General features: G+C 40.8%; 1 long non-coding RNA gene across 3 annotated transcripts in view; it reads left to right on the forward strand.

Moving 5' to 3' along the window:
- Positions 1-27,037, forward strand: part of LOC146762186 (uncharacterized) — a 77,163-nt gene that overhangs the window by 1,815 nt on the left and 48,311 nt on the right. For all 3 annotated transcript variants that reach the window (XR_014943248.1, XR_014943250.1, XR_014943249.1), the window contains exon 2: positions 15,701-15,946. This is a non-coding gene — a long non-coding RNA (uncharacterized LOC146762186). The remainder of the gene's footprint in view (positions 1-15,700; positions 15,947-27,037) is intronic.

The raw sequence follows: 27,037 nt of genomic DNA on the forward strand, positions 1-27,037 counted from the left end.
AAAGACTGAGGCTTCAAATGAAACTCAGGTTCTTTAAAACAAAAAGATTCAGCCCAACTAGATGTGCCGACTTGATTGTGGATCTCTTCTGAACTGGTATATTTCCCTAGGTAACTGGCACCATGTTGGGGTGCTCTTATACTTTAAAGCACTGATAAATTTGTAACACCAGAATAGAATCAAGATAAAACGTGTTAGGAAGAGATTTCAAGAAAAAGCAAACTTCATTCTTTTGTTCTCCTTCCAGAATAAGCTGGACACCTGCTTTCTAGCCTATTAAAACTTTCTGTTCTTAGAAGCTCCCCACAAACTTTGACATGTGTAAGCTGGACAAAGAATTCAGTTCTTAACTGTTTGAGAATTATGGTAATGATGTTTAAGAATGCTTTAACTTATTTATCAGCTTTGTCTTCTAACCCATTGCCTCCTTTTATTAACAACAGATTACCCTCTGTTGTTTTGTATTATTTCTCTTCCTGTTTGATTTTTCTTAGTTTTGATTTCATCTCAACATGGGTTGAACATCAAGGGAAAATTATTCTCCCACTGAGCTTTAATGCAACATGAACAAAGGTGTTACAACGTGATTTTCATAAAATAAGCCATAATAGTTCCAAATCAATTTGTGAAGTCCCCATTGGGATTATACAGGCTGGTCATGTGCTGGTTTGAAATCTGGGCTGAAACTGTTACAGTTCAATTGAAATCAACTTTGCAAATGTGTTTACTCAGAGTGAGATCCATAAAGTGCAAACACCCCAGCCATAATAGTGCATGGAAAATAGAAAAGCTACTCCTACTCATTTACTATGATAAATGATCACCTCAAAATCCTAATGGCCATGGTGCTTTAACAACATCTTCAGCTCCTATCCAACATCAGGTGGATGGTGATGGCGGATGAGTGTAGAGCTCAAATTGTGCTCAGATCTTGGCAGGTCGTGGATAATTTAACGAGCTTGATTAGATGCTAAATAAATATTGGTTTTGCAATTTGCTCACCAGATTTGCTCTTGGATAAAAGAGGCTACAAATACTATTGCACTGGTAACAGGAACAAACAGTTCAAGAAATCTGTTCAGACTGTGACTAAAGCGTTTGAAGAAGAAAATTCTAGTGTAATCATGTTTTGCCCTAATGAAAACCCTCTGCTCTGCAGCAACTGAAGAAAATCAGCAAACTCTACTCTTCATGCTTCAATTTAATGGTCAATTTGAAGGTGAAGCAGTTTTGTGAAAGGAGGAATTCACTCAACAGACCCTACATAACAGGTTAAGAGCTAAGACGACCTCACTTCTTTCAATTTCATATTCTTTGGTTTCAATACAGTTTTCAATGCTGAAGATATCTGGCTGTATACACTTAGTTTAGTATGATACAGCTAAATTTACCTCCAATTTTTGCAAATGAGAGTCTATTCTTCTAGTGCTCACTTCCTCTGTCTTCACTATATGCATATGTGTTTTTGCAGTGAAATGTATGCACACACACAGAGTTGTGTCAGTGGATGCCTAGTTCGTTTTTGCACTAAAAAGCCCTCCCAGTGCTTTCAGCTTCAGTTGAAGGAGACAGAACTTCAGATAAGATGCTACCTGCTTTGTCCTGGGCAAATATGAGTGGTAAACTGTAGAAATTGTGGTTGGCATTTGTCTCTTTAACTCAGCAGCTGTTCTGTGCTGTGAAGTCCCTGTTCACGGTGAGTAAGGATTAGAGCTTCATAAGATAATGCACAACCTTCATGCTCTTTTCAACTGCTTCTGCAAGTTAGCTCAGCATTACACTACACACTTTCCTTTACTACATGCACTGATCTTAAAGCTTGGCTAGATATCAACTTTTTTATCATTATTTTTTCATTTTTTGTTGTTTCAAATTCAATGGTTTTTTTTTCCTGTATTTTAGTGTAAAATAACTTCAGTGGAGTTATACCAAATCATGGCCAGTTTATGAAATGTCTCTTACTGCTCAAGAATGATGGGACATTGGTTTATACACAGAAATAAGCTCCAGGTGTGTTCTCAGTAAGGACTAAAGTAATCCCCAAAACTGCAGTTTAAGTTTTCATTTTTGGAGTCAAGAATTATACTGTTCATGAGACCTCATCACTTTTATTTTCCTATGTTTTCAATTAGAGGTCTTCCTTTAAGAAGAGAGAAAATGCAGATAATGTCTTATTTGAAATAAATGTAAGAAATTATTTTGGAAGATCATGTGTGCAAAAACAAGTATTAGTACTGAATGTGATATTAAATGGGATATTGCAGAAGAAAGTGATCTATAGTGAACTTCTGTATGACCATGAGTAACAAATGCATCTACAGTATATCTATTAGTATAGATGTATGTGTGATCTAGACATTTTTAAAGCATCTACTTTTAATGAGAATCAAGTATATACAAGCACAGAGGTCAGGCATTGTCTGGGAAAATGCTGGGATTCATGTGGATGGGGCTTTGAGCAACAAATTTAGTTGGATGTCCCCATCCAAGGTGGGGAGGTGGGTCTTTGAGGGTGTCTTCCAACCCACACCATTCTCTGACTGATTTTGATTTGACAAGATAGGAGCCAATCCACCTCATTATGAAACAGTACTTGTCATCTTTATGAGAGGAGGTCAGTCCATTCCATTCCATTCCATTCCATTCCATTCCATTCCATTCCATTCCATTCCATTCCATTCCATTCCATTCCATTCCATTCCATTCCAGTCTGCCCTATCCTATCCTATCCTATCCTATCCTATCCTATCCTATCCTATCCTATCCTATCCTATCCTATCCTATGCACACATATTTACTTGTATCTGATCTCTCTTTCAGGAATGCTCAGGGGAAAAGCTGTGGTTAAAAAAGGCCCCAAAAGTGCAACGTGTTTCTCTCTATGCTTAATTCACAACCTTATTCCCATAAACTTTCCCTTCTGTCAGTAAAAATCCTACAGGACTCTTAAAACCAGTTGCAAGTAACCAGGATTGCCTGGCTTTCTCATGTACCTGGTGTCAGCTTTGCAATGAGGTAGAAAGAATCATCCTACTTGCCACAGCACAGTAGATGAGGATGGAGTGACTCAAGGATCTGCATTTCATCATTTGGTACCTTCACTGGAGTTTCACTGTTTCTTTCTTGGGACTTGGTGCTTATACCAACCACATCTCCTACGGGCTGCAGGGAAGGTTTTGTTTCATGCACACTGTTTTGTGCCCAAATAAATGCTATCTGTTTCTTAGGTTTAAGCAGTTGGATGAAATGTAACTGCCCACTATGTGTAAAGCTGAGGAGGAGTTCTGTGAGTATTAGTGGTATCTCAAATTGGGATTTAGGCACCTAAAACCAGCAAGATCATCGGCTGTCAGAGCTAAAATGCAAGCTCTCCTTGGGGCTGCGTTCATAAACACTGTAACCAACTATCCTGGCTTTGGAGCTGGATCTGGAGGGTCATCTACTTGGTCAGAGCCATACGCACTGTCAGAAGTGCTATTTCTTTTTCCCGGTTGGGCAAGTTGCCCAGGCTGTGCCCTCATTTATCCTGCAATAACCTTCCAACATTAGCAAGTGTCTCCGTGGGGATCTGAGGACATTTAGCACCTCTCAGAGGGGACTGAGATTTTGCCAGGCCTGGCCCTAGAGCTTTATTTTTCTACCAGAAACACCTCTTGCAAATGGTTTGTGGAATTTGTCAGTAACCCAGATGGGCTGAATGTTGATAGCAATTTGGTTTAATAGTTCCTTGTGGCTGGTTATTATTTTTTTGTTTGCTTGTCTCACAAATTGGAGGTTCTCTGAAGCCCTTCCTAGCGTTCATAAGAGAAGATGGTACAGGTACTTCTACATGTCATAGGACCATAATATTGATCAGGTTGGAAAAGACCTTAAAGATCATACAGTCCAACCACAGCTTAACCATACTACCCTAACTCTAACAGCCCTCTGCTAAATCCTTTCCTTACTGAGAGCTGTAAGACAGTGGTAGGAGTTAGAAAGGAATGGGTGGGAAGAAAGATCTTCTGAGGTCACAGCGGGATTTACAAGGGTATTTTTCCCAAGCTCAAAATAGATAATTTCTATAAACTCCATGCAACAAATAATGTGAGGTCTTGTGACTGTTGGATATCTCCCAAGAGATGCCTGTCTGCTACGAACCTGCTAAATGTTCTTCAGAGATTAATTTCGCATCTCCGAGCCCCAGTTTCAGCATTTATAAATTAAGTGTAATGGTAACAACTTTCCAGTGTTGTGAGGAGTATTTACAATACAGTTCAACAAACAAGACCATTGGCAAGTGTTTTGATTCTCTCTGCTCTCCAAATGCTCAACTGCATGCTATTGGCTTAACATGCCTCTGTACCAATGTGCTGAGAATGATATGGTCTCTGTAGTGCTTTTCAAAGGGGAAAGAGGGGGAGTAAAAAGAATAAAAGAAAACAAGACCCAAGAGATGATGTTTGGGAATTGCCCAGCTGTGTTTCTAACGTTGTGTCTCAGATGCTGGTTAGATTCCAGAGACAGAAGTTCCTTCCAACCCTATCTGGAAGGGAAAAGAGCCACTGTCAATAAACACATTTGGGGTACTTTCTCTCAATGAATTTGGAGAGAACCTCTTATTTATTTTTTCAGGGAAGTTTTGAAGCAAGCCAGCTACAGGCTGCAGCTGGGATCAGGACTGTGCTTGCCAGCTCCCTAAAGGAAAAGTTTTCTCCTGGAGTTTTGTCTAAGCTATAAAGCCAATTCTGAACATCTTGTCCAGATCCAGCTGCTATCATCTCTGAGTTAGGAGAACTCTCTCAGGTTCAAGTGATGAGCTTGAAGAGGCTGGCACATGGGGTTAGGCCTTGAGGACATAGAGATGAGATGTGCCATCCATGTGAAGAAGGCCACTTCTCTCTCATCCAAATTTGGTGGACTGTACTCTGACAAAAGAAAGAAGAGGAAGCAAAGTTCCAGGACATGCAATGTGAGTTGAACTGGAGAAGCATGAACCTGGGACCTGATTTAGGTGACATTTTCCCTGGATAATTCTCATGCAGTGATCAGGTTTGGATTATCACAACTCAGCCCAGCTGAAAATGTAAGGATTTACACCACGATCTAGAGTAAAGTTTTCCATGGGAAGACTTTGCAAATATGCACCATCAGTGCCTTCCCTGGCATTGACCTTATTTTGAGGCCTAGATCTTGATTGTGTTGAAGCCAAAGAGAGCTTTTGCTGTTGGCTCTAGTGTAGTTAGGCCAAAGGATCATTCCTCAATGAAGTTTCCAAGCCTGAAAATGAAACAGAGCAGTAATGCAAAGGAGCTGCTGTTTTCTATAATTGCCTTCATTGCTGACGTTCTATTTTTCTTCAGTCAATCAACTCCTGCTTTAATTATACTTTTGAGGGCCTATGGACACCAGTATTTGCAGGGCTGAGTCCCTAAAGCATTTACAATTCTGCCTTGTTTTTAAATGGACTAAATTGTGTTGCCTGTTAAAATAAATTCACTTGTCAAATCTCTTTCTTCAACAGCCTTGCCTTACACCTCGCCTTGACAGTGTAATAATGCCTGAAAAAACAACCTAAAGGCCACTTTCTAACTACAGCCACCCCTCAAATGAACAGCAATAAGGGGGCAGGGGAGTCAGAAATACTAACCTGCATTCTGGGGTAGTGTAGCAGTGCTCAGACCCATTTGTATCATTTGCAAGGACTGGGGAGAGTAAGTGAACTTCATGAACTTGAGAAAATGCTGGAGAAAAAGAAATTCAGAGGAACTGATGGAAATAGTCCATGCAGGTTGTTAATGGGAGGAGACAAGCTGTGTCCTCAGATCTGGAAGGTCTTTTCCGACCGGAGCAATTCTATGATTCTGTTGTCAATGTGAAGTTTGGGGCTCTGGGAGAGATGGGCTGCTCGGCACCTATATTAAATTCTATATAAGTTCTATATAAAATAAGAGTAGGCATTAGTGTCTTCATGTACAGGAAGAATTAATATAGAAGAATTAATATATAGAGTGGAGAGCACATGACTGGACCAAAGTGGAAGTACTTATTTAGGTGCTAAAACAGGTGATTTGGACTATGATATCTTCTAGAGTCATCCATGCTGTAGTACCTGGAAAGATGCTTCTGGTCACAGGCGATGCACTGAGTTGTGCTACACATCCATCTGTGCCCCATCCATGTAGCACAGAGGCTCCCTGTCTTCTTCACCTCTCATCCCTGTCCTTGCAAGGGAGATCAGACGAGTTATGCAGCTGTAACGTACAAGATAAGGGGCAGAGCTCTGGAGACCTGACATGATTGACACCCCCTTATCTTATGACCACATCTACTGTGGGACCTGCTCATCTTCCATCTTCTTGATTTGAAGCCTTCTCTTCAAGGCAGAGACCCAAAGAAGTGCCACACACGCAGCACCTGGAGCAGCCAAAGAGTTAAATCACTTCCCATCACCGTTTACATGGGATACAGAAACAACTTTTCCTACTGCATCCGCAGCTGCCAGCAGAACTCAGTGACAGCTCTATAAATCACACCTGAAGCAAATAAAAATGCTGTGTCCAGAATGAGCCCTTATCACTTCTTGTTTGTGTTTGGCTATTTTGTTTCTAAAGGTCATGGGTGGAAGCAGAAGGAGCCGTCACAGGGTGATGTATGTTGTCTTTGGCATGGAGTGACTGATTTTCTGTTAGGGCACAGTAACACAAATGTGAATGGAAGAAGTGGGGGAGAGAAGAGGTGAGAAAAGCTATGAAGCAAGCAGTGAAATTAAAAAGGAGAGAAAATAAAAGAAAAATAAAAGGAAAATAAAAGAAATGTAGTTGCAATAGCCTCCAAAACACATGGAACACAAAGCAGCTGTTAAGGAAAAATGGGAAGAACAGATGAAAGGGAGTTCAGCCAGCTCTGTGTTTTGGTAAATGATGCAGAACCATATTATTCTGTGTCCAGGAGGAAAAGATACCCATTTTGTCTGATGCTTCTTATATCCCACCTTAACCTGCTCTGGAAGCATATGTGGATATGTTATCAGGGGCCATCATAAGAAAAACAACACAATTTTACTCACATAATCACTAATAGTTCTGCATGAAGAGGAGGTAGGGAGTGGGAGAGAGTACAGTTACAGAGTTATGACACTTGCTCAGCAGGAAGTAAAACAGTTCGGATCTGAGATTTTCCCTCGGTGATGTACATGTCTCTAAACTCTTCTGTTTGGGCTGGGTCATCACTTTCAGAAGGGCTTAGAATTCTAAGATTTAGATGATGTAAAGCTCACTGTTCTGTTGGGAAATTATTTCAGAGCTTAATACCCTGATTATAAAAATAATCAGAATTTAGTTGAATCTGAACACACTTAATGTTAACTCAGTGTCAGTGAAATTTAGAGCATCTATTTGTACAACAACAACATTTTGCCCAAGGAGGCTGTGGATGCCCCATCCCTGCAGGCATTCAAGGCCAGGCTGGATGTGGTTCTGGGCAGCTGGGTCTGGTTGCTGGCAACCCTGCACATAGCAGGGGGTTAGAACTAGGTGATCTTTGAGGTCGTTTTCAATCCAGGCCATTCTGTGATTGATATAATTCTATGAACATCCACTGGGACAACAGCAACGCTGGGCAAAAGCTCAGCAACAAAACCCATCTTAACTTGCATGAAATCAAATCTGTGTTTAATTTAGAGTCTTTAACAGCAATTTGTCTAAAAGGGTCTTACTTCATTAAGAAATAAGAATCAGAACAAACAAATGGAAATGGATTTTATTTTGGTGCAAGCAAACTGTTCCTTGCTGAACATGATGTTTTACCAACACAGACTCAGAAAGCTCATCAGTTGCCCTGGACTGGCTTTTATTATATGCCCTCTATGTCAGAAATCTTCCCCCAGTTCAAAGAAAAATAATTTGACTAAGGCCCCCTAAGTCATGGTGCTGGGGCAACCAAGCAAGTACAAGTAGGACCAGTTTAATATACATCCAATTGGACACCACAAACATTAGTCATTTGAGAAAATGTAAGCCAATTCTTATCCAGCTCAGGAACTCAAAGCACTTTGAAAACATGAAGGAATTAAACCACATGTCCTGCCTGAGGTAGGTGAAGTATTTTTATCCCCATTTTATGGCTGGGTAAACTCAGACAGAGAGAGGTTAAGTGACTTGTTCAGTGTCACAGTCAGTTGGGGAATGGAAGAAGTGAAGCAACAGGAAGAGCCTGACCTGGGGCATGTGTTTGTGTGTGCATGTGTTTATGCACACTTGCTCAATAGTTTCTTTCCCTATAAACCACACTGATCTATTTCATGGAGTTGCAAGTACATGCCTTGTACAGGGTGCTGGAATGGAGCACGTGGATGAAAGAATAAAGATGAGGTCAAACAGGAACATAAGGACAAGTTGGCATAATATCAGCTGGATAAAAGGATTAAGGAGTCGGCTGGGTTGTAGGAACAGGAAACACTGTCTCTGAAACAATTGGAATTAGTTCAAAGTGCCCTGCATGGGATGTAAAAGCCTTAGGTTTTGGAGGGTGCAGGCAGACCTGCTTAGATGTGACCCAACAGAGCTAGAAGCAAGATGGATCAGCAGCTCAAGCCAACACTGTGAAACCAAGGAGCCTAAATTCAGTTTCTTGCTGCTTGTGGTGCTGCCCTGGGTGACTTGAGCAAGCAGCAGGCCATGGGGTTCACCTTCTTTCTGTCAGAAGTCCAGAATGGGCATGAATCAGCTCCGTGTATATGCCCAAAGGCCACAGGATGTCCCAAAAACCATCTAAGTCTTTGACATGGGCCTGGCAGATATGACAGAAGACTTCCACAGGATCCAGCCCTCTGGAGCAGTATCTGGAGGTCTTTTTGATACTCCATGGCAGTAGATGCTTCTAGCTACCCGAGTTTTCCCTTTGACTGTAGAAGTAAATATGTGTCTCCATGTGAACTAGAGACATCCAGATATTCATAGACAGTTGCATTTGAGATGTCCTTACTTTCACCTGCTGATCCAAATGGCTTCAGCGCTATCATTTCTTCCAGCTCCGTATCAATGTATTGACTGTTTTTCCTTGCTAGGCATCTCTCATTAGAGAACTGGATTAAACCTCTAACCAGTTTAGCCACTGACTCCCAAAGAGGTGTTTGTGTCACCCTAAACACCTGCATTTGTTTAGACTATCCTTTTGAGAACTGAATGGGGAACACAGCAACGCAGAGGGTTCTAACCTACTTCCAGCTGTCTCTGCTAAAAAGCTAAAGGCCCTTACAAAATCAAGTGAGTCCCACCTTTGCTCACCTTATTGCTCTATTTATTAGCATTTCCAAACTTTGAAAATGGCTTATGATAATGACAGTGGAAAATTGATGGGACTTGCATTCTCCATTCAGAGTCTGAGTAGCTGCAAATGTCCCATCATGTTTAAGGAAGAGAGATTATCTCAGACATCCATTAAAACAAATCAGTGGAGTAGGATCGTTGCCTGGACTTGTGAAGGGATTTAGAAAGGGATGCTCGTTAGTCAGAACAGACAGACTGTTACACCAGAAGGACATGGAAAGCCAACTCTATCTATAGTCATTTGCTATTTAAGTCACATACCGCTCTGAAATGTGGACAAAAATAAGTTGTTCTGGTTAAAATAAGCTCAGCCAGTGGAACAAAATCTATTTAAATATCTCCTACACCAGAGGGGAAACTAAGTTATTAAATGCTTTCAATCAGACAAAGCAAGCAGAATATGTATGTTGCTTAGGAGCAGTGCTGAATAGCCCCTTGTTAATGGGGACTACCTTCTGTAAGCACACATCCATGATTGTTTGTGAAACATTAAATCCATATTTTGGGAGCATTTTAGATATGAAGAGTTTACTTCTTTGTTTTGTTTTAAATAGTGTGCTGACACCTAAATCTCACTGGCTAGGTTAGCAATGGAATAAAATCGTTCTCAGCCAAAGAAGTAATAATGGGGAACATTTTATCTCAACAAGAAAAAGTGGAACAACTCATTTTAAAGTAACCTTTAAATAATTTATCACTCTTCTTTCTGATTCTGTTCCCCATGCATCCTCACTCCAGTTCTGTGAGGCAGATACAGGCAGTACCACAGTTGGAGTTAATCTCTAGAAGTGGGTGGCTGGTGTCGGTGCTGATACCTGAGGGATATGATCCAGTCTGTGTCTATTATTAGATATTATTAAAGGTCTTCTATTAAAAGATATATCTATGAAAGTTATTACAGCACTAAGCTATGTCTCAACAGGCCTCTACTGCAGAGGCTGCAGTATCCTGTATGGTGTAACAGGATAAGCCCATTTCAGTTCTCTTCCACATTTTCTTTACTTTGTATGCTCATCCTAGTCAGATATTATTTTTACACAACACCTAAGGAAATGGATGCCTATTTGGCTGGCCTTTTAATTAGTATGGATCATGAATTGTACATATATATTATATATATTATTGTAAGATACAATTTATTTAAACCAGAAGTCAGGGAAGAGCAAGAGACAGTTTCAGCAGTGATTGACTGAGTAGGTGGAGACCAATGGGCACTGGAAATCAAAGTTCTGTGGCTGTAGAAGGAACTTAAGGGGTCAGTTCAGCTTCTAGAGCATAGATAGCAACAGCCAGTTGGGTTCCTTCAGGTGTTTTGCACATGCACAAATCACTGACAGAGTGGACATGGGGCCAACAGGGCCTTCAGGAGCTGGTGACAAGTTAAGACATCTGAAAATGCCTTCAGTGACCCTGTGTGCAGGCAGGTGAACTGGTTTTCTAATAGCTCATTCATTCATCGGCCCACAAAACAGATTAGTCCTGGCCTCCATTATGTCTGACTCCATCTTTGCTCATAACTCTGTAATTTCTGCTTATTTTGGAGGAGTACCTCTTAACTTCTTTAGCAGAGTCCATAGCCTCATGTCCAGTTGGGGAGAATACCCAAGGCATGGAAGAGATCTCAAAGATAATAATCCATGTCTTGCCCAAGGGAAGAAGCATGTGTAGAAATCTCACCCCTCGCAAGTATTTATGTAACTGCTGTTTCAGTCTCTAATAATAAAGGGCTCTATGCCTTCTGCAAAGCAACGCATCCTTCTACATTGGAAGATTTTTCCAAAGACAAAATTTGTCTCACCTTTCTGTAGACTTGTGTTGTTTAAACATATACGAATGAACTTGTCCATTCAGGTCTTCCTTTGTAGTGAACCGAAATACAAACACACTTGCAAGGCAAGATTCACTGGATCCACTTTAGATGTATGTGTCAGAATAACATATTCTGCCCTTGACCTCATTTCTTCTGTGACTGCCTCTAGTAGGATAAAGAAATCCTCTCTTCATTATTTTGTTATTTCCTTGGAAGAAATATTCTTCTGTTTATCCTAGCCATGACATATGGCCTGTTCTCTGCATAAACACCTCACATATTTAAGACAGTTCTTGAATTTTACCTGCATATTTTCACTCTTAGTATGAATAACTGTTTCCTCCTGTTTGATCATGCCATTGTTTTCTAAATCTCTCACCATTTCTGCTACCCAGCCATACCCATCTCATCTTGAAACCATGTTGTAAGCAAAATATTGTGATTAATATATAAGCCATAAAATAGTTGCAAGAACAGAAGAATTATGTAATTAAAAGTCCTAATATTTATGTGTTTCTTTTGTGGATTCACCCTACATTTTGCCTGTAGTTCTCCCCTGTGGGGATCACTTGCAGAAGAAGAAGAGTTTGCTTTTCTCAGGAATACATCTAACCCACAGAAATTACTAAGGAAATGACTGGTAACTCCCCAGAAATGGTGGTTTTTATTTGGATAGGTACTCATTTAGGAAAGACCACCAACTTGTCTATGGAAGCCATCACTCCCAGCAGCGTCTGGAAACCAACCTGCAGGTGCCATTGGCCTTTGCCACCTTGGAACAACTGACTCCAAAGAGTAGACTTCAATATCTTACTTAATATCCAACTGCAATATGTTGGGTTTATATTGTTTTAGCCTGATCCTTGCCACCAAGATTCCTAATTGAATTACTTGTGCAGCAAGTGTGTAGCAACAAGGCAGTAATTACAGAAGATCTTGCATTCGTCTGTGCTTCTGCTGAGGCTGAGCAAATAGGATTAGAATTCTTCTTCCCACATCGGCAGTGCAAATTAAATGTTTATTCTTTCATGTAGGGAAAATGTCAGCTGTTTCAAATTACCTGCAAAAGATTTCAAACGATTGAGAATCAGAAGAGATAGAAGTCCGATTTCCACTTGAGAATGTTTTGTAGATTTATGGTGTTTTGTTTGTTTGTTTGTTTTCACCATTTTTTCTCTTTTTGAGTTGAGAGCAACCCTTTAGTTGAATGCATCCATGCTGTTTTTACTTCTCCCTTTTTTCATTTGTTAACGTTGGTGTGGTGCTCCAGTCAGAACTGATCACTTTACTGTAAAATTCCAGGCTTTAAAAGGATGTTGTCAAGTCAGATTTTACTCCAAATTAGGTTTTGGGCTGAGAATCAAGAGACATGAATTCTAATCCCTGTGACCTGCTGTGTGACCTGCTTCACCTTTCTGTATCTCAGCATCCCTCATGGTAAAATAGAGATACAATGCTCCTTTTTTTGCAATAAATGATATTTCCTGTGATGGTCTCATACTTCTAAGTACCACGAGATGGCTTTGTCCACAGAACAATAAATGATTTGGAGGGAAAGGTTATGTAGTAGTCAAAGAAGCATAATGAACATCCACTTTTAGCTTTATGGGGCTGTCTCAACTATTGATGTCAAATGGTGATGAGCATAGACCAACGTGTACCTTCTGCTTCTTGAGGGAGGGAAGGTGAAACCCAGCCATTTAAAAAATGCAGTCCAAAGAAAATCAGTCTCTGCACTCCAACTGGTCACTCACATTTGTGTCAGTTCTAATCCAGATCCTGATCTCACATATGGAAGTTACCTGTGAGTGTGAAGTCAGAAAGGAAGATTTTTGAACCCTGTACACTTTGGTCTCTTCTTCTGTACCATTCTGAGTCCTGTCTTTCTCCCAAGGGTTATTCCAGGAGTTATACATGAAAGTGTTTTACCACATGATGCCAAAGCAGCAGGTATCTTGCAGAGCAAATCCTTTGTGTTCAGGACCCTGCCAAAACAAGCACTTCTACTCCTCTCCTTCCATAAGTGCAGCGTATCTCCTGCTCCATGAACCCACACAAGCATTAAGATCAGTTGTCAAAATAAAATGAATGTCACTGAGTGATGTGGACAGCATGGGGCAGAAGAGAGGCCATGGTCCTATCTCAGGATTGTCTCCATGTACAAGCATTGAAGACATGAACAGTATTTCTGATATAAGCTTGACCATTTCCAAACTTTATCTGCTTAAGCTGAAGTAATCCTGTATGAATTAATTCGTTCTCACTCAAGCAATAGAAATTCCCATATTTTTAGCTACCTGGTGGCTGAGGATATTTAGCATAGAAGAAAGAGTTTGTTGAAGTCACCTTTCTGAAGCAGGTATCTTTATTGGTTCTGTAGGTGGAGGTAAAGGAAAGAAATACGTCATTCCCTATCTCAGGTGGAGGCCACCATGGTGATGGACCCTGGAGGATGCCTGAAATGTCCATCCATCAGGTCCATTGACAGGTGGTGACTGACTTACTCTTCCTATTCAAACTACGATTGTTTTGTCCATACACAGGAGGGAGGGGAAGACTTCACATCCCCCATTACTGAATCAATTATTCCTGTCTTGTTCCAGGTGGAAATAGCAGGCCATTTATTTTAAGGGAGAAGAGATTAATGTGACCATTGGGAATGGGGGGAGGCAACTTTCTGACAGACAACCTGTTATAGTGCATTCCTTCATGCCCCTTTTCTGTGCAGCCCATGATGATGTTTAACTCTCTGCAGTGTCTTCCATCTCCCTCCTACCCACCCAAACCATCTGTGAACTACCCACCCAAGTGGGAAATCAGCACAAGTTTTGCATCTAATCGGTACTCCTGCTGAGCCATGTTGCAACCCAGTGCTCTGAAACCCCCTGACAGATATGGCTTGGGGCCAAGCAAGTGTTTGAATGACGGTGATTTTACAACCCCTTCCTTGTGTGGCTATTTTCATGCCCCCTTCCTCACTCTGGGAAACGCTGGGGGACAGCCATAAATTTGTGATACATCATCGCTCGCACTCTAGGCTGAATGCAATATTCCCTCAGCGAGGCTTCATTAAGAGGAAATTCATGCCTTAAACACCTCGCAGCCTGCATTTTTGACAAGTCATCACATTTTTGTGTGCCCTGCTTTATTTTAAAGCCCCTCTAGTAATGACATTCCTGAACAGGGGCTGCTTTGCAGCTTGCTAAGGGGGAGCCTTTGTCAGCTGGGAGCAATGGAGGAGGAAAATTGTGATGCAAAGCATGTATTACAATGGAGAAGGACAACCTGTTGTGTAAATTTGTCTGTCTTCATGGACACCCACACTGCTGTCCCTTTTTGGCAGGAATGTCAGCACAGGAAGCAACACAAGGTCTCAAACCCATAAGGAAATTATCACACAGGAGCAGGGCATACTGGAACTTAGAGCACAGTGTTACTCTATCTATCCCCTGTGAGGTAGCTGTCCTTAGACTTCAGAGCTCACCATGAATGGACATCTTTTTCATTGCAGTGTTATCCCAAACAACATTACTCATAGTTACCAAGTGTGAATCCCTCCAGTCTTGCACTGACCAAGCTCATCTGGGATGGGTTTACAGGACTGCCGTGTTACTATTCTTCTGGCTGATTTGCAGGTGCATTGCTCTCAGCCCATGGCCCAGTGTTTTGGTGATTAAGAGATTTAACCATGGTCAGAAATCTGATTCTGTGGAATGTAAGCAGTACAAATCAGAGCAGAGCAAAGAATCATGTAAAGAAATACTTCTCTTTGAGAAAGTAAGTACGCAGGCCCATGCTTTCCAGCTTGGCTGATTATGGAGAGCAAGCCAAATCCATGTTTAGACATCAGAGCTGTCACTTGCCTTTGTGGTGATTCTGGGGATCCTTACTAATTATTGGATTAATAACTGAGTGATGTGCTTTTGATTTTAGTTTCATTTCTGTTAAACTCTTATAACAAACACAATTTAAAATGAAACAAATGCAGGATCTCTTAACATTCAAACACACACCAAACCTTACCAATGTCTTTTCCCAGTATATCAACTAGACTCAGAGGAGGAGAGTCTACTTTAAATGCCTGAAGTTCCTACCATCTCTGATAGCAGATAAATCTTCTATGTTCTGGAGATTTAGATGAGTTGTGGAGCCAGTTGTAATGATTTAAGATAAACACATTCATCCAGTGTACTTCACTGATACATCTCCAGCTGTGGTAATTTTAAGAGTTTGTGCAAATGTGAAGTCAAGTTTCATTAGAAACTTAAGCTGAACCTCTAAATGCTGAACTGAAGTAAATAGAGGTGTGATGGTAACCCCTTATGTATAGCTGTGCTAGAGCTGCAGAGCTGTGATGGATGCCTGCATATTTTCACCTTTTCAGTTGCAACAACCATCTTTGGAAACCACCTGCCTTACACCCTCAAGACTCATTCCCTCTTCTTTCTGCTCATTTGTCTTTGCAAAATCATTTAGTAACATGGAAACTGTATGGCAGATTTTAAGATGTGCCACATCAGTGTTTGGGAAGGTCAAGTTTAGGTGAATGTTCATGTCCAGTCTGTTCTCTGTTCTATCCTAGAGAAAGACTATGAACCACGATAAGCAGGATGTACTCAGCTCTCAGAACATTCCCGTCAACTCAAACCTTTCCAATGTGTAAAGAAGGAATTTGTTGTATTCCCACCGAATAAGAAAGCTTCATTGACTTGTCACCAAAAAATTCCTTCAGTTCTCCACCCTCACAAACAAGGATGACAGAGTGTAACCAGGCATGCCTACAGCAGTGTTTCACCATGAGGAGTTGAAGCTCAAACATACAATCAAGGTAATGTGGCTTAAACTTGTTGTCAGTTACATGGCTGCATGAGCATGGTCTTTGTCCACCCCAACAGCAAGGTCAAAGCTCACTTCTTTCCCATTAAGAGTTATCTAAGCCAGAGCATATCATACATCTGAAGACTACGCACACTTACAGGTACTATAACTGAGCCATTTACTTTGAACTCCTTAGGCTACTAGTCTTAATTGTGGGTTCTTTCCCTGACCAAAGCTAATAAATATATTTCTAATTTTCATTAATTTGTACCTGCTCATATATTATTACTGTTATGCTACAGCAAGCAAGCTAATAAATGACATAAATTCCACATTTCCCTGATGAATTATCATTTATCTGACCATGAAACATGCAAAATTGAAGTTACCCATGAAGATTTCATTCTGCAGAGACCTTGCAGCAGAAACGACTCTTTCTTCTGTGAGATTCCAGAGGATTCACCTTGACTTTGTAGCTGGAAAAAAATTTGCTAAAATTTAGCTAAAGACGTCATCCAAGAAGATTTTGCTTTAATATATGGCAATTGAAGTGAGAGAATCTGGGAGGAAAACTGACAGATTTGATGAGTAGATAGAGTACTGCCATGATTTATGCTTTCTCTGCTGTATCTTTTCTGTCTGGGTCTGAGCAAAGATGTAAATCATGGCAGAAGTAAAGGCCTAAGAGCTGGTAACCCAGTTTTCATGTGGGCTAAAAGGGAGGAAGAATTTATGTATTTGTCTTCATGTGCTTAGATTTGGAACACCCCAAGGAGCTGTTGGGACCAGACTCTTTGTGGTTTCTCGACCAAGATCTTCTGAAGGCCAGGAGGAGTAATGAATTTAAGATGCTCAAAGAAACGTGGTCCTCAGTCTTGTTTCTTTTCTGTGACAATGCTTTTTAAAGGCTAATTATCTCAAGAAGATTGTTTACTAATTATGAATAAAAAGGACTGGCAATGATTAGAAAGAAATCCTTAAGGTCAGGAACAAGAATATCTCTTTTTATTGTAGTTTAAAAACACACACCTGTTAAGAAGGGGGAAGGAAATCTAATTGCAAATGCTCTGCCTGGAGGAACAAAGAGTGATGGAGGCATGGGCCAGGTTAGGTGACTTGTCTCATGTTTATAGGGAAGGACAGTAGACGGATTCCTCTAGCAGCGCCCAACCTGATGACCTACTTCTCTTTCCAGCTTGCTTCACTTTTCTTGAAAGAACCATATGGAAGTAAATGTCTAAAGGTTTCCTGAAGTAGCTTATCTTCTCTTTGAAGACATTATAACATGTCCTTGTCTTCTACTCTGAGAGTTTCTTCATTTTCTGTCCCTTCTCTTTGCCTCTAGTCAAAAGGATAGAATAAATTAGCAAGCAGCATGTGAACCTCAGCTCTTGTTAGCTACACCTAAATACTACTAAGCCTATTAAGTTTATTCCTGGAACTGTCCTGTGCTACCGCCCCCAATAACTTTCCTATTCAGTAGATTTCATTTCCTTTGTTCTTTCTTAATTTACTTGCAGCCAGGGGCTCCAGCATCTGAACTATTAGCTTGCTGCTAATTAGCTGGCACTAACAGCCTCTCGTAATTCAGGAGGCTTGGAGGCTTGCTTTGAGTCACATGGTGGGACAGCCATTTAATAACAGCCATCCTGTCTAATTCTGCCTTTCCTTTGGCTCCTCATTTGGATATCCAAGCTGAGCCCACTGGCGCTGCCTGGGGGGGGGGGGGGGTGGGAGTGGGGGGGGGGGTGTATTTTTATAGCATATGGAGATGAAAAGTAAGATATTTTGTGACACTCTTCTCTCTGGAGGGAGATTGTTCCTCCTCTGGTGTGACCAAGAAGGACTGGGAGCAGTGAGAGTTGTGCCTATAGCACCTGTCATTGCATGAGGAAAGGAAAAGCAGTTCCCTCTCTCCCACCTCCTCCTCCTGAAGCAGGAGGATGGTGACACCTCCCATGCTAAAGGTGGAAAAGCACTGGGGAGCATAACACATCTATGTCTAGTTTCTCAGTCATATGTCCGTCATGCTGCATGATTTGGGCTAGGGGGACTGAGAGTGCCACTCCATCCTTCAGTGTGACAGGTGCCATTCTGTCATTAAAACTAGAGTATGGCCCTTGAGTCTCAGGCTTCCAGGAACTGATGGGGTTGGGATGTATCTGAGAAGGTTACAAAGAGCTTCAAACCTCAGATCAGGTGGTGTTTTTCCTTGCAAGTGAAGACGTCTGGTGATCCAGTAACTCCCCCCACACCCTCCTCTAAAACCCAAAGATGCAACTTTTGGCACTTGCTGGTCACCAGGTGCTCTCTTTCCTTGGCAGAAAAACAGGAAATGAGTCAAGAAGTGAAACACATGAGGAATTGCCCTTGTAGGCCTTGAGAAGGAACTGCCTCAGAGGTGTTTGTTATTCCTGAGCAAGGAGGATGCATCTGCACAGCTTTCCCTGAGGTGACATGGCTGCAAAGTATTAGCTAAGGGTGGGGACAGGTGGAAAAAGTTGGTGACTTCTGACACTTGGTTTACTCAAATCCTCCTGGCTTGCTTACATGGATTCCTCTGAATCCATTTCTCAATCGTCTGGGATGTATGCCCAGTCTGAAGGTCTCAGCACCTCTCATGTACCTGAAGGATGGTACCAAAGGTACAGCTTTTCATGGAAAGAGCTGAAATAATCCTATCTGTCTTTCTCTGTGAGGCACCAGGAACCTTCTAGGAGACTGGTTTCTCAGCAGGGAGGGATAGCACAGTATTTTTTAAGCTCAGTTCTTCAGTACAACCTAAATAGGAAAACAGCAACTCTGGGCTGCCACACCATGGCACCTCTGGACCAGCCTTGCACCATGCAGGCCACACAGAACCATGTGCAACAGCATGGTTCTCCTGCAGGCATTTCACACCTCTGCCACACCAAGCTGTGGCAAGGTAAGCTGTCATCTTGGCCCAACATCTGCCCCAACATCACATTGTGCTTGCCACGAATCCAGGAGGTTTCTTCAGCCTCCAGAAAGAGAGAGCCAGAACATACTTTGCACTTTAGAAGGCCCAAGAAACCTCTGTGTACTTCTCTTCGTTGAGAGGTTAAAACATTTTTTCTGTGTTTGGATGAGCTGGGCTAAGCTTCTGGATCGGCCCCAGATTCTCTGCAGGATCCAGGTCAAAATGGGAGGCTGCTTGGTGTGCCTAGTTTTCATTTCAGTGACAGCTGCACCTCCCTGTTCCCAAGAAGGGAGGAAAAGTCAAAGTGTGGCTGTGTTTCCTGTGATATAACTGTTGTCATCTCTCCATGACCTTGGTCAGGGATGCATAGGAAAGGAGGGAAGTACAGCTGTAGGGGCATGAAAGAAGCCTTGCTTTCGTGCAGAACTTGTGCTGTTGCATCTGCTGCAGGAGTAGGTGGGGAGGGAGCATCCCAGGAGCATCCCACAGAGCCTCCTTGTGCCGCTCAATGCAACATGGATGATGCCAAGAGCCACCTTTGCCAACTCATGCAGAGGACAAATCTGGTCACTGACTCAGAAAAGGAGCAGCTCAATGACGGGGCGCTGTGCCCAGCTGGGTTGTGTTAAAGCCAAGGAGTGGTCACTGGCACTGGATGCTCCTGTTCATCAAAGATACGTGTTACTCCATGTCACAGAGACAAGCTCAGTTCCAAATCTCTTCCTCCCTCTTTGTGACTGTTTATCCATAAATTTTGGTGGGTTTGGTTTGTTTATTTTCCATCAGAATAGAAGCTTTTTCTTTCCTCTTCCTTGCAAGATAGAAAATTTCTTTCAGTACAACCAAACAGGATTATTGCTTCAAAGAACATTTCCTATCCTTCCTGCCTATGTGAGCTTTTCACCATGGGATGTTTTGGATACTCAGAATTGGTACAGACTTGGGGGTGAACTGAGTGAGTTCACAGAAGTAGCATCCATGGGAAATGATCACGTAGAAAGATAGGCTTCCAGGATTCAGGAAATACTGAGCTGTAAATTCTTGGAGGCTGGGAGAGTATCTGGAGAATTATTACTACGTGCTTTGTCTATTCTTAAACTCTTTCTGAGGTATTTGCTTTTGGAAATGGCCATTTATGGAAACAAGATACTGGCCCAGATCAGTCTGTGGTTTGGACCTCAATAACCATAGTTACCTCCCTGGTAATAGCAGGAACTGGGCTTAAGGAAAGTGAGGGCAGGCTGCTGCTTCAATAATTAGGACCCTGGTAGAATTTGATGTCTGAAAGGGACTTTAACACTAAGGAGGTCCAAAAGATTTCAGATAAGTACAAGGTAGAATTGTTAATTTGTCTGTTTTCTGTTTATTTATTTTTCTCCAGTTATCAGCTTCACACATAGATATTGCTTCCAAATATTGGATATTTCCTAGTGTGGAGAGAGAATACATCTCTCCTTGGGAGTGAGAATGGTGGTTGAGGAAGGTATGATCATCTCTTGAATACTCCCAGAATAAGGGAAGGCAGTGAAATTGGGTTTTGGGGTATATTCTGCCTCTTAAGGAAAGGCTAAAGGCTAAGCTCAGCCATCATTAGTCTTCAGAAAGGCCATTCTGTAACTCCTTAAAGCTTTATAAGTTCCTCTTCTGAAAGAAAGAGTGACTTATGAGCTCTGCAAGTTCATCTGCTGTGAGGTTTCATTGTCAGACCGTTGACTACAGTCAGAAATGATATTTAGACTTCTCAGCTAAGCAAGTTGGTTAAAGAGCAGGCAGACAAGAGAGAGATGGACCTAAAATTCCTAGATGTGTTTCTTCAGTGCAAATTGTCTGGCTTAGGTGGTACAAATTGACACAGCTGCATTTCTGTTGTCCTCTTGGTGCACTGGCACTTTGGCTTAGAGGCAGGATGCACCTGCCTCTCCCTGCACACTGGAGGTTAAGTCAGAAAGAGAAGGTATTTAGTCACCCTATGTATTCTTACTAACATCATTACTGTTTGGAAATGAGGTGGGATGAAGATATCATTTACACACAGTTTCTAAAATTCATCTGTGTTTTCACTCGCACCCCTAAATGTTCTTTGTATTTAAAAAAAAAAACAAAACAAACAAGGAAGATATCTCAAAAGCTGATCTTGGTTCAGCAGTAGCTTCTGTTTAGAATGAATCACTTTATATGTTGCTAGCAACTTGTATTATGCATTCTATTTAAATCAAAATCTCAGTACAGATTAAGGTACATCAAATTAAATCTATATTCAACATAAAACATAGACACATTTAACAGGTATCTCACTCAATAGAGTAGCTTGGGAGTCTGAGGATCAGTTTATTTTGTCCTAATAAAATAAATCTGATGTATCTTATTTATCTCCGTGGACTACAAAGCATACCTAAGGTGTCTAGCACATTTTCAGTTACCTACATCTTAGCCAGCTGAATTTGGACTGAAGATATCCCACTCTTGTGCACAGTCAGTATGGTAATTTCACATTCCCATATGCTGGAGGAGCTGATTTTCTTCAACATCATCTTGGAAAGATGAATAAGAAAGATGCTAAAACTTCATATTCTTCTTTTAATCTTTCCACAGTCTTCATGGGCATGGTGACCCAATGATTAATATATCCTTTAGCCTCTTATTTCAACTGATAAGCAACTGAAATTTATAGGAAAAGAAATAGACTTCCAAATGTAAACCCTGACTTTCTGGGGAGAGTTATAAATGCAGAAGTAGAAGCAAAACTAGGATCATTCCCTGGTCAAAACATTGGTAAAGAGTAAGCTTTTATACATGCCTCAGTTTTTATGATGCGTACATTATGTGTGCTCATGCCTCTGCCAACCCAAATGGACAGAGCTAGGAAACATTTCAATGGTTTTTCAAAGTTGAATTTAAGTCACTTCCTATTAAAGTAAATCCTGCAACAAGTTTTGACCTTTCCAAGAATATCTTGGATGTCGGTCTTGGCCTTGTAATTTCAAGGTGGCAACAGGAAAAGAACTCAGATCATATTGTTTACCAACTGTTTCAAAATAAGCAAGGAATGAGCTTCATTTGACTATTGCATGAAAGATCTGTGACATCCTTTTAGAGCATTCTTATTCAACGTATTAGAGAACTGACACACACGCACCAATCATACAAATAAACAAAGGAAAAATTTAATGGCCAATGAATGAAAATACTATTTTAGAAGTTCTTTAGTGTTTCTGTCTGATTATTAATGGAAAGGCTTTACTGTGAGTGCACTTACTTGCTTAAGAAATTATAACATTTCTCTCATTGAGTGGGTCATGATTGACCAAATTGCAAAATCAAATCTTTCTCCATCAACCTAAAACGTTGCCCTTGACCGACCCAGATGTAGCTGAAGACTTGGTCATTCAAGCAAGGGAAATAGCATTGTCTGACATGACTGGTAGCTATGGAGCTCCTTACTTTGCCAGTAACTAAAGACAATGGAGTATGTTCATGCCATCAGCTTTCTAGTTCAACTACTTTTGGAATAGAGTTGGTACCCGTGTTCTCAGTGACTTGATAATTAATTCTCCTTTGAGAAAAGACACGAGGCAGGCATGAGCTTTCTTAAGGAAATCAGTTGGCAGCAAAGTTCAGACACTCAAAGTGTGGAGAAGGTCCAGGAGGAGAACAGGCTCACTAAGCAGGCGTAGGCCTGGAAAATTAATTTTATTAGGTAGGAAGATAAACACAGTATCTAAGAGCTATCTAAAAAGCATTTCCTCCAATTGTCTAGTACATTTCTTTTAGCATCATGCACTCTCTCTCCCCTTCTCAATACAGTGTTTTCTGGGAAACATCTGAAACCTGAAGGCATTTGTCATAGAAGTGGTATGGAAAAAGCAGCCTGCCATAGTATTCACAATGAGTCAGCTGATCTCTCTTTCAAATACTTGTCAAACAGCTTGACTTGGTGGCTTCCAGGTCAGCATTTTTGTTGTTGTTGCTGCTGTTGCTTTTCCAAGTATTTAGTATCTTGTCCATTTCCTTTTCCACGTCTCCTGATACTTCATCGTTCTTTGACATTTATTATCCATGTGAAGAACAGTTTGGAGGAATCGCTTCATCATTTCTGACCTCTTCTCCTTCCTTTCTGGAGGGACATCCTGTGCACCTACTGTTACTCTTTGTCAGCTGCAGTCATGCCAGACTCCTGACCACACTCTGCTCCTTGCTTAGCTCCTTTTCTGATCAGAAAAGGACCACCTCCTTATTTGTAGAACTCTCTCACAGAAGAGCATTATAGAACATATAGTGAATGATGGTTCACGTCTTGAAAAACTCATCAGTCAGACAGACTAAGGATGAGTTTTTACTCATCCAGAAGGCCAAAACTAGCCATGAGCTAAGGAAAAGCAAAACCTGGGCTGGGGATACTTTCACTGAGCTTAAGCAGAGTTTTAGGACTGAAAAGCAGAGGGCTGAGATCCCAGCTGAGGTGTCTGCTGCTGCCATTTAGTCCTATTGCACTCAGAGCCTGACAAAGATGCACATTATAGATATGCAATATCTCCCATCCTATATAACCTCTTGTCATGCTGAAAAATGCTGACAAACCCAAGACTAGAACTTACATCTTTGATTTATCAATCAATCACAGCTATCATCTCTATCAAGCAGGATATCTGCTGGAGGAATTCCACAATGATTCTCTGTTTTCAATTTTAATCCAAAACATTAATGTTATGTTTATTTGCTATTATTGAAGTAGACGTCGCTAAATAAAAAACAGAGCTTCCTTTTCTGAATCACTTCACCTTTTAAAATCAACTCAAGAGCTGCTATGCACAAAAACACCAGTGAAACACCAGGAGATATGCAATACGATGTTATTTCACCTCTTAGGACTAACTTATGGCTATCACTGCATCTCTGCTTTCCAATCTATTGTTCATTTTCAAGAAAGAATGTTGATGAATCAGAGATATTTTAACACAGAACTGAGCACATCTAGTTTCTCAAAGAAAACAAAGGGATTATGTGGTTACAGTTTATGAGTGCGTATGAATAAATAAGCCATTCAGACCTGCAGACTTGGCCTCTGTGAAGGGTCTACGTTGCCATCATCTCTACTGCCAGAGGAATAAAAGTGAAATACATCTCTTCCTAGCACAAATATCTAAACCAGGTCAAAGGATTTTTCTCCCTTTAAATACAGAGGAGGAAATCAAAGCTCGGGCTGGAGAGCTGCTGGATGTAGATTATTACCCTACACTGAAAGTGATGCTTAATTTTTCGTATTTTTACAGGTATGTTTGTCATTAGTTCTATTCTAATTATTGCAAAAATGACCCTATTACTGAGATAGAAATCAAGGAATAAAGTTAGTGTTCTATGTCAGTCAAATGAAAGAAGCACTTACAGAATGCAAAACCTTCCAGGGAGTATGCCATCCCCTTTTAGATTTTCCAGCTTCTTGATCTGGCAATATACAGTAAGTAACAGGTACTCAAAATATAATAAGAAGAAAACCTGAATGAACTACATCATTTTAATGCCCAAACTACTGGTTTTATATAATCAACAGCAATCAAGAGACATATATCTCATAATATTCTCTTTATTTAGTTGAACTTTGGCTTCTGTGTATTTATATCCCTTTTCTCTGTAAGGGAAACCTGCATATCTATTGCTTCTCTTTGTCATCTGCAGTCATGCTATAAATTTGCTCATGCTCTTCTACTTTAACATCACCGTTAGGTCACCATAAACTTACAAACCATGATTATCTTCCCTGTTAAAACTGCCTTGGCTCACAAATGACTTGGGAATATTTCTTCACCACACAGTGCCAGAACATCCTCATTTACCCCATCTCAACACATGCCAGACCAACGAATTAACACATCAGATAGCTTTCCTGCCTTGTTATCCAATTAACAAAAAACAGATGCCTTCTCCAGTGCCAAATGCAAATTGTTTCCCACATCCCATTATATCAGTGAGCATCACTTCCAACCCACTGGGATCCAAAGTGCGTTAATTAGATGGGGAGGAGATCTTCATACAGCTCATCTCTGCTTTGGGAATCTCAGAGAATCCAGAAATAATTCTTCTTTCCAGTGGCATATATGAAATTTACACAACCTCTTAACACCACCACCCCTCCCCCAAAACTCAAACATAATCATTTAAGACACCTTTTGCCATCCTTTTAATGACTTCTATTTCAAATATCCATTTAGAAAAGCGAGATAACAGATACACTTTTAATTTTCAAAACCTTTTCCTTAAATAACCTCCTAGTAAAATTCTAAATGCTAGTAACGTTTAGGAGGCAGTTAGCAGGAGCCAGAAATTTCACTGAAGTGGAAAAGGAGTGACTATTTTCATGGTTTGGATACTTTAATATTGTGGATATGCATTTTAAGCTAAAAGACACCTTAGGGATATGTTGGTCTAAACAGAAAAAAAATAATGATATCAGGAAAGTCAGCATAAAATAAAATGAAGACAGATCAGCAACCTGGAATACATTTCAAAGAGTCAGAGAAAAAGAGGACTGGAAAGAAACTCAAAAATTCATCAGGATTAAACTTTCCTGATAGGTTTTCTTTTGCCTTCTACAACTAACTGCCAATTCTTAGTCCTCTTGCCTTCCCCACTGACACTGAAGTTCTTCTCTCACACCACCACTAAAAAATAGAGCCTTTTATCTTACATGAGCTTTGAGAGGTGCTTTCCAAACCTGTGACTTCCCCTGTTCTTAGCAGGCAGATGGAGCAGTTTGCTGCTCTCCTTTTTGTATGAACAACAGGTATCCTCACAGTCTATTGTACTCATTCTTTCTTCCTTGCCTGTTTCTCTAAGCTCATGTAAACTAGACCATAAGTTGTTTGGGACTGCAGCAGGCAGAAATGGATGGCAAAATTCATATAATCTCTCAACAGTGTCTTGGAAACAACTCAAACTTTCCTCTGACTTTCATTTCCATCTTTTGCATATACATTGTTTGTGTTGTGCCCAAATAGATAATCAAACAGAGAGGAATTTCAATAATAATTTGGCTTTTAAACACTCTACAGACTCTCATTATAGAGGTTCTCTTCTAAATGAGATAGAAGAATCTGACAGTTAGATACATCTGTCTGAGCTGGACATCCATGTACCTCTCTAGACACCAGAGAAGAACAGGAACACATTGATTCATGCGACTTATTCTAGATTCCTGTTTAAGGTCCAATACAAATTGCTTTATGAAAATTCCTTAAGGAACCCTGAAACTCCACCTTATACATCTAAGAATTAAGCATCTGATAATGTTTTGCCTTTCTCCTTTTATGTGTTATTGGAATATAGGGGGTGATTTTTCTTATCCTACAACAGACACCTGTGGGATCAACTGTAGACTCTATTACTGTACCACTTACTTTCCCAAAAATCCTTTCCCTGGGCCTTCTCTACACCTTACCCATGTTTAAGTATCTTGATATGTTATACCTGGAAGACCCTGGGTCAGCCCACACTCCCAGGTGCACCATGTAGATTTTCATAACATATTACAAGTCATCTCTGTGTGAATATCGATGTGGTGGAATAGCACTGCTCTCTAAGAAAATCTTTGGCCAGGAATGCTGAAAGATATATGAGTTTTGCAACGGAGCTGAGAGGCTGCCAGAAGGATGATCTGAGCATGGAGAAATTTTTCTTTGTATTTTTGGTTCTTCTTTGCTTGCCTAAGGTAGTTGTTTTTGGAAAAGTATTCTTTGAGGAAAGAAAACTGCCTGGAATTCAGTCCCAAACAGGAAAACCAGAGTGAGGAAAGTGAGAAGTTGTCCGCATGGATGTTAGAAATACTGCCACCAAAGGCCATTCCTGGGGAATTAAGAAATGACCACAGGACATGAGAGCCAGTTCAACTTGGGAAGCTAACAACACTCCCTTCAGAGCCTTTCAAACATGGAAACAGAGAATTAAATCCAACAGCGTTCCAGGCTGTTGGATAAAAATCTGCCTTTGAGGAACAGTATGGCTGAAGGATGCTGAAATGTGCTAGGGCTCATAAACACTGTATATATTCCCTGTGTTGTAACCAGGCAGCTGCAGCTTAGGAACCCTTGGGTGTGTGTGTGTGCCATGGTTTCCCCACTAATATAATAACATCCTATTGTAAGGCAGCGGAGCTGCTGCTATTGTACA

The sequence above is a fragment of the Coturnix japonica genome, chromosome 2 (genome assembly GCF_054131305.1).
Source record: "Coturnix japonica strain WE chromosome 2, WE-NBRP24, whole genome shotgun sequence".
Lineage (NCBI taxonomy): Eukaryota > Metazoa > Chordata > Aves > Galliformes > Phasianidae > Coturnix > Coturnix japonica.